Consider the following 9,611-nt stretch of genomic DNA (forward strand, 5'->3'; position numbering starts at 1 on the left):
CTGCCGGTCTTCGGGAGGGGTACTACCATTCACAAAACTTTTCATTCATTCACTGGATTATTCATGCTGACTGACCTGGAAGCGCTGGGTCGCCGTTCCTCTTGGAGTATTTACGTTTGGCTCGCAGCCTGGATTACTTTTTTCAGAGGACATAAGCCAGTCATCTTGATCTTGCTCACGGACTACACAAATTCCCGGTGAGGCTGATCTGAACGCTCTCATTAACTCTGTGCATGCTGGATTCCACTTTTACTCTCACACACACCTTGTCTTGTATTATTGTAAATATTATTTTGGTTTGTAAATACACTTGGGTTGATTGTTTATTCGTCAGTGTTGAGTAATATTTTTTTCTACTCCATAGCCTAATAGTAACGGGATGTTGGTTCCCATTGTATTTTGTTATACTCTACTTTATTATATTGTGGAGTGTTACAAACCAATAGATCTCTGTGGTGCTTTTAATTGCCACAAAAGGCATAGCCTGAGCACATGGACCTCACATTATAGCAGGTGGAGCAGCGAAAGCAACAAAGTGGAAGAAAATCTCATGTTAATGCCGGAAAAACAAATAAAAGAAACACTCATTTGGCATATAATCCGAGAGAGAAACGGTGGTAGAGCATGAGACTTTAAAGCACAGTGTCATGGGCTTGAGCTCCACGTTGGGTTTAACTTTTAGCTATCGCCACAGGTATGTGGTACTAGTGCAAATGTATCCTCCCTGCCATGCAAACACTCACTGACTAGAGAGAACGGCAACATTTCTGGAAACTTTCCAGAAATTCAGAACAGTTAACAGGTCTCCAGCTATCTGCTTCCAAAGTACTATCTCTAAAAAGAAGCACAGTGCTAAGGTGCTGCTGTTAATGTGTTTAACAATCCCCACTAACCAATCTGTCTCAGTTCAAACCCATCAAGTATGACACACATGCCATTGACTGCCACATCGTAATCCTGAAGGTGGTACCTCATGTGTCTCTGTGGTGCCATCGGTTAGCGCGTTCGGCTGTTAACCGAAAGGTTGTTGGTTCAAGCCCACCCAGGGACGAAGAGTGCTTCTAATTGCCTCAAAAGGCATAGCCTGAGCACATGGACCTCACATTATAGCAGGTGGAGCAGCAAAATAATAAAGTGGAAGAAAATCTCATGTTAATGCTTTTGCATTTTCTATACCAATGTTCTGACATTTTGGTTGACCAATTACAGGACTGACTTGTCAAATCCTCAAATGTTTCATTACACAGTGTACAGAAGTGTGGAAAGACAAATGCCAGAGAAACAAATAAAAGTAAATCTTAGCCTGGTCCTAGTCTTAAACCCAACATTTCTTTGGAAGTTACATTGTAAAATGGGATGTTTCATTTCAAGCATGTACTTTGAGGATTTGCAAATAAATGACATCACACAGAGACAGAAGATGTAGGCCCGGCTAGCTCCCTAAAGCAACCTGTCAGTAGAGCTAATTTCTGGTAGTAATATCCAGAAATGGTCCAATCATGGCACGCATCGCTACCAAGAATATTAGAAGAATTAACCAATCAAGCGCAAGTCACTACCTGGTTGCGATAAGGAATTGAGCAATCACGGCCCATTCTGTTACTTGGATTTTTCAAGAAATTGGCCAATGAGGTGCCCGTCTCTACCTGGTTGCCAAGAGGAATGGACCAATCAGCAGAAGAGCGATGCTGCAGCGGGTGTTATAATAAACATTTCGTTCAGCGCACAAGTGTTTCTTCTGATTCGAGATTATTACTACAAATCCTTTGTTTTGGACGACGTTGAAACGGAGGTAAGTTTCTCTCTCTCGTTCTCTCTCTCTCTATATATATATATATTTAGACAGTATATAAATGCACTTATATGTGTATTTTACTTTACTGTAAGACCTGTACACATACGCATATCCAGCGCATATCCAACACTAAGCATTTAAAAGTACTTTAAACTTTCAGAACGGGTACCACACAAAATAAAATATAAATATCTTCTTTGCCCAACCACATAAGCCCGGTTAATTTTGTAATATTGAGGAGAAATGCTCTTATTTCAATGAATAGTACAATAATAGTTTTTGTTCGACAACCCTTTTATACAAAGCATAAAGCTTAACCCTATAAAGCCTAAATGATGAAATAATAGTCAGAAAATACAAATTTAAAATTAGGTTTTATTAAGGGGGCCTTGTATAAACCTTGAATCTAATAAATATTCAAGCCTATATATTGTTAAATTGTATATTGTATTGTTGTGGCAATGTACTGTATCTCCGCTATATGTTGAGAAAGTGTTAATGACATTTTCTAAAGACAAAATCGTTTATTTGACAAGACTGCATGCCTAACAATATGCAAACTATTTCAAAATGTATCATGCCACACTGCTTAATTAATACACAGGACCTCATATACATTACCACAGTATATATTAGTATTCTTTTTTATTTTTTTTATAGAAATGGAGCCTCAATTTAGGAGGAGAGCTGAAGGGAGTCTGAATATGTGTGACTGCTCTATGGCCCTAAAGGTGGAGGAGGAGAACAAAATGAGACCTTGGTCTTGGGCTCTGTCTCCAGAAAAGGTCATGGATTCTGCAAGGAGAGCTGTACTACGCCAAGGTGAAGACCCAGGCAATAAATTAAACGTTATAGGGCAGACTGCAGACTGGGACATTGCAGAAGGGAGGGAACTTATGTGGAACTTGTGCACTTTGAGGATTTTACTATTTCCACCATGGTTGAAGAAGAGCATCCTGCGCCATCTACAGTCACCTCTGTTTCCATTGGTCCCATGCTTATTCCACCTGCCACACAGTCTGCACCAACCGTTCACCCAGCATGCACACAATCTACACCATCAGCAGCCATTAACAGCGAGTTTTTTAATGTTGGTGTTTTGCATCTGATTATCACAAAAGTTGTGCTATAATTTATGTAATTAACACTCTTTGCAATGAATTTATGGAAAACTTGTTTCACATGCATTTAGCTTCTGTGAATCCAACATCAAGGCACACAAACCTGTCCAATGAGCCATCTTCCTCTGCTGGACAATCTTCTTTTCCTGATGTAAGCATCTAACTACTTTATAATTTTCACATATTGTGTTACCAAAGGTAAACCTTTGTTTACCTTTGTTGTCATAATGTTTTAGTTTTCCTTTATTCCGTTTATAAATGGTAATCTTGTATTATATAGGATTTGGTTGGCCTTGACAACATTGAAGGCTTCAGATCAGTCCGGAATTTGGCAGAGTTCTTAGTTAGCCTCAGGGAGCACAGTATTGCCTTGAAAAGGGAGGAATCTGCACGTATTATTGCTTTATGGCAGGCGCTTGGGGATTATTACAAAGAGCAGACCGTGTATTCTCCACGCCACAGATCCTACCTTTCCAAAGGACGGTTTAGGGCCACCAAAAAAATTGTGACACCAGGGGTTAAGAGCACTAGAAGGTACCATTTTTTTTCACCTGTATTATTAATCACACAGCTACCCCTTCCAGGCAGTTTGCCTAAACTGCATGATTATATTGTTACCACTTTTAATTATCTCTCCAATGTACACCTTTTCAGATGTTTTGTTGGCGCACACAGTCCTACACAGGGGCCTGACTGCAACAGAATGGTTGAAGCGGTATTCATAAAGCTCTGGGCCCTTTATCCCAACCCTGTGTGTCAAGAAGGTTTTAAAATCTCAATATTTACTATGATTGCCCGTGTATACAAGCATATCAGAGAGTGCATTCTGAGCAACGCTGAAGTGATGCAGCGGACAACCCTCCAACTGAGGTTAATACATCCACACTAACACAGTGGTGATTGATTTGATTTCTGTACTTAATTTGACTGAGAAATAGCCCATTTCCTTTATTAGTTATGCAACCTATGCGTATGAATTTCTGTTCAATACTTTTTATATTATTTATTAATCATGCATGTTAATTTCTATAAATTCTAGGTACAGCAGACGTGCCAAATCTCAGGAGAGGGATATTTTGACTCAAGGAATCCCTGCACAAGATGCACCAATGACAGCACCAGACAGGCTTCCATCAGCCCTCCAAAAAGAAGTGAGACTGCAGTGGTTGTGATGATGACCCTCATATTTTCAGCTTGCCACTAAATACAGCTGGTATGGCCAAAATCAGATCTGGGCCACAAATACCACGAAACGTACTGCAACAAGCACCAGAACCTGCACATTCTCAACCAGGGCTGCCATATCCACCTACACCTCCTCAGCCAGGGCCATTGTCTATGGCTCTCCCAGTTATCCTTCCAGCCACTGCTGCATCCCAGCCAATGATGCTATTTGTAGCGTTACCCGCACAAAGTATGGAAACATCACCGGAAGCGCCACAGCCTTCTGTGCCATACACCACTATAGGAGGAAAAATCAGGAAAGACAGCAGAAGGAATCACTAAAAAGAAAATATGTGCGTAAGACTGAAGTCATCCTTTGCAAGAAGTTCAACAATGAAAGGAAACCACCATCGCATCTCCAGTATTTTGGAAACTGGCACTGTGAGGAGACCGCTACAGAACCATTTGCAGAGTGGAGGGCAGCTCTGCAGACACTGGGCTATGGCAAGAAGAGAGCACACACTGAAGATTAGAAGGGGAAACACTTGACTAAACTGCATCAAAGTTCTTCTGATTGATTATTTTTCTTGCATAATATTGCTATATTTATAGAGTATATATTATTGTTATTCTACACATTTTCCCTCACATTTTTGTTAATATTACATGTATTTGAACTTTATTTAAATTTGTATATTTTTATATGATTCTTCTAATTATTATTATTCATTAAGCAAGCATTGTAATGGTGGTGACTACTCATATTTGCACAATTTGTATTATTATTTTATATAGTATTTGTAATTTGGTTGATTATCTAAATAATACATAATTATGCAAATAATATATTATTTTTGTTTTGTTTATGAATTGCATTGCTGTAAATAGATAACCTGTAAAATGATTGTTTTTGACTCCTAGCAAAAACTGTAAATTATTATTATTATTGCTAATACTTTACACATTTGTCCTCACTTTATTGTTATTACTTATTGTAATAATTAGAGTTGTATATTTTAATATTATTATTCTTATTTTAAATCTTCTACTACACATTTAAATTCAAATAAACAGGTTTGTTTGTATTTGTGCCCTTTTATTTACAATACACTTACAGTTGAATAGCAAGTACTTTAATGGTGGCGATTACTAATTTGCACAGTTTTATATTATTATTTATATAATATAACATTTATTTCATGCTGTTGATTATATAAGTAATACCTAATTATATATTAGGATTTTATGCATTTGCTGTAAATATATACAACCTAAAAAAAATAAAAAAATATTTTCTTTTTGTCTCTTACTGGTTGGTATTGTTATGAAGGCAGGTGAAGGAAGACGAGGGATACGGATCTAAATGCAGTTTATTGGCAAAATAACTAGACAAACAACACTGGAACAAACAAAACGTCCACAATGGGAAAATAAAACAAAAACACGAAAGACATCCACGGAGGGCAACGGTAACATGACACATGAACAAACACATCCAAACATCTACTTTCAACGATCGACAAGGAATGGAGGAAAAGCAGGGTTTAAATACACAGGGGTAATGAGGACTAAACGACAAACAGGTGAGAACAATGACTGAGTGCTGGCAGTGATGAGGGCCGGGAATTATGGGAATTGTAGTTTATGACAGGTGAGGAGTGAAACACGGGGCAGACAACAGGGGATCGTGACTGGTATCTCCTATGTGTTTAATATTATTAAGATATATTTGCACTATAGCTACATTTATTAGTATATTATTATTATATACCTTTGCATGCACACTATTGTTAAAAAGATTACTTACATTTGCAATATGCTTACAGTTTTTATCCAATAAAAATAATATTTAAGAAATAATTTTTAATAAACTTTTAAAATAAAATCAAGAATCACGTTTGCTCTAAGACATATTAAAACATAAAATCACATATTACAGTACAGATTAAAAATTGCATTTTCCTGTATTATTGATATATCAAATGACACCATTGATATCATTCATCAATTGAGTAGTACATTTTCCAATATTTATGACACAACAGAAGAATTGTTACACCATTTATACCATTCCATGTATCATTATTTGTCTTTATTGATCATTTATAATCGTTTTAATAGCAACAGAAAAAATAAGAAGATAATTCTAAATTGTGTACCGTCAGGCACGAAACATCACCACATTAAAATCAAATTATTTAAATCACATAACGATTTTTTCAACTGATAATTTCATATAAAGGTTCATATTCCAGAGCTGGATTCAAACCCACATTTTTAACGATTTCTGATAGTTTTCCATGAGCTTTACCTCAACAGACATGTGATGGCCTTAAGCCAATGGATAGTGCATTGGACTTCTAGGTTGTGGGTTCAAGTCCCATCAAAGTGGTAGCTTTGTCATTTTGCTAAGCACACTTGGCCAAAAAACGACAAGGGTACCTGGCCTGATTTTCTAAAAGCTGATAGAAATCGGTCACCCAAGAAAATATGCTGCACTGATCAAGGGTAGAAGTCAATCCTGTTCACAAATCTTTTCTTGGAGTTTTTTTCTACTCTGATATGCTAACACCCTTTTCCAACAGGGTCCTGTGGCTTAGCTGGTCAAGGTACCTTTCTTGAAAACAGGAGATCCTGCTTTCAAATCTTAGCATTGTTTATCTGGCAGTAACTGTGCTCTCTGGGCCCTCCTAAGGAAAGGAAGTCCTGACAGCTACTTTTGAAAGTATGTTCAATTCTACAGAGACAAGGAGAAGTAGATTTCCTTGCCAAAGGCTGTGCAATCTCACAGTTTTAGAGACACATGGATCAAAGAGGTTGGCTCTGTGGAGCAATGGATAGCGCATTGGACTTTTAGATTACTAAATGTGGTCATTCAAAGGTTGTGGGTTTGAGTCCCATCAGAGTCGCAGCTTTTGTCATTTTGCTAAGCACACTTGGCCAAAAAACAGCAAGGGTACCTGACCACCAAAACTCTTTTCTCAAGCAAACACTTTCATGCTCTCAATTGCATGGGCAAAAGTAAACCCTGTTCACGAATCATTCATTGACTGCATTCTAAGACTACTTTGACATGCTAACACTCATTTCCAACAGAGTGCTGTGTCTACTCTGGTCAAGACATTTGTCTTGTACATAGGAAATGCTGGTATCAAATTTTGCAGTGTTTATCTGGCAGTGACTCTGCTCTCTGTCCTTTCCTGAGTACAGAAAGTCCTGACAATGCATTTTGAAACGGCAATGATTATGAGACTAAAGAGTATCAGGGAAGGCGATTTCCATGCCACAGAGTGTGTAAACTCACTGTTTTGGGGACACAAAAGAGTGCTTTTTGTGGGTTCTGTGGTGCAATTGTTAGAGCGCTAGACTTCTATTTTGCAAAATATGGCTATTCAAAGGATTTGGATTCAGGTTGCAGCTTTTGTCATTTTGCTAAGCACACTTGGCCACCAACACTTGAGAAAACTCTTTTCTCAAACAAACACTTTCATGCTCTCAATTGCATGGGCTAAAGTAAACCCTGTTCAACCAATGAGCGAAATCTTTCCCCAGCCAATGAGGAATTAGTTCCTTAACTTATGAGGAATATATTTAAGTTCTCAACCAATGAGTAATATTTTTCTCAACCAATGAGCGATATCTTTCCTCAGCCAATGAAGAATATATTTTAGTTCCTTAACTTATGAGGAATATATTTAAGTTCTCAACCAATGAGTAATATTTTTCTCAACCAATGAGCGATATCTTTCCTCAGCCAATGAGGAATATATATTAGTTCCTTACCTTATGAGGAATATATTTAAGTTCTATTTTTAATTTTTATTTTTTGTTTTACTGTTATCCATCAAGGCCCACTTAACAGTAGAAAACAGATCTTTGCATGCAATTATTTCTTCTGGAATCATAACCCTCTATTTATTTTATTTTTCTTATTGGTTTAGAAGAGCTTTTTGAGCGTTCTTGCCACCACAGGCAAACTGGCAAGCAACACAAACTTTTATATAAGCAAAAGTTGCTTACCTTTTAATGGTGGCCACCTGTTTGGGTTGCCTTCCCAGCCAACCAGCGATGTAATCAGTCCTCTGCTCTCTTCTGTCCCTTTTCGGGCGCCATTTGTAGAAGTTTCTGCCAATTTTGTGAAAAATCACTCAACATCTTTGGGATTTTAATTTCAGAAGAATAGACTTTATTATCATACCATAAAGCCGAGTTGCCTGTAGTAAAACAACAACAACAACTAACGCTTCTCTGGGTTTGGTTCATTATATACAGTCCTCTAACAAGGTGGGGCTATTCCTGTGCTTTAGCCCTTGTCAGCTTATTTTGAGAAGTAAAAAGCCTCACCATATATTTTCTCAGCAGTCATGAGAGCACACATGTAAAGCTATTCCTGTTTCTGCACACACCTTCAAATAGTCACACATATGTTGAGGCCTTTACACACACACAGTAAACTGCATGTTTGCCCGTCAGACATAATTGTGGTACAAATCAACAATGTTTATATTGATTACACCTGATTAATGTATACTTGATAAATATATACTACATATCCCTCCTCTGTGACTTTTTAGTCACAAATTAACATGTTTAAGCATGTGCGTGCTCCTGGTTCAGCCTTGTTTTTGGTTGTCATAGTTATGTAGAGTGTATCAAACAAAAGATTCATCCTAATTTTAAGAGTTTTTGCTTGTAGTGTAGATGTCTTCAACCCAGATACTTTGCTCATCGTAGAGGGTCACCCTTTGGGGAGAGGTTAGCCAGCACTTATACCCAGGGCGTGGTTCTTCATATCTTCCTATATGTTCATTGAAGGAATCAATTTCCTCCCAATTTGGTCTTTCTGTCCATTCATGGTAGTTGCCATTGCATTGGGCCATTCACATTGATCAATGTCATCTGTTTCACTGTTGCTTGAATAAATAATGTTTTTACCAATGGTAACACACAATAGAATATTATTCCTTCCACAATGTTGTTATTCCAAACATTATATTAATTTTAGCTAATTGTGCACCCCATTTCTTTAAGCAATCAGGCCATGTTAATTTTTAGTCACCACCATGTTTTCTTTTTCCCTTCTTCATTATTATTAAAATGTACATGAGTTCAATAAAAACATAAACAAAAATAATTTTTCATCATGCAAACAGTCCCAGGTTTGCTTAATACTTCTTTAATAATTTAGGCACTCCTTTGTATGCAACAGTTCTCAAAGCTTTACCTCCGAAATCAACCTATAATTTATCTTCTACACAGGGTGTGATCCCCTGATAACACAGTGATAGAATGCTTGTTATTCATCGCTGTGACAAAATATTTTAATAAAGCGGTTATTAAGACACGGTCGGGTTGAGTGGAACTCACAACTTCTGGCAAGTTTCTTCTAGACCTCCCTTTTGATGATTCTTTCCTAAAAGCATCCATCCACTTCCTTAAACCCAGTTCACCCTTCTTGGGCATGTTTCCAGGGCAGTGGAACCCTGTCTTAGGCAGCTCTCATTTTGCAATTGGAGAGTCTTTACCCATCA

The 9,611-nt window shown here is 37.6% G+C and overlaps 1 non-coding gene across 1 annotated transcript; it reads left to right on the forward strand.

Moving 5' to 3' along the window:
* The first annotated feature begins 977 nt into the window (after positions 1-977).
* trnan-guu (transfer RNA asparagine (anticodon GUU)) lies at positions 978-1,051 on the forward strand. Its single transcript has one exon. It is a non-coding gene; the product is annotated as a tRNA-Asn (tRNA).
* The last annotated feature ends 8,560 nt before the right edge of the window (positions 1,052-9,611 follow it).

Source organism: Xyrauchen texanus, chromosome 9 (assembly GCF_025860055.1).
Source record: "Xyrauchen texanus isolate HMW12.3.18 chromosome 9, RBS_HiC_50CHRs, whole genome shotgun sequence".
NCBI classification, from domain to species: Eukaryota; Metazoa; Chordata; class Actinopteri; order Cypriniformes; family Catostomidae; genus Xyrauchen; species Xyrauchen texanus.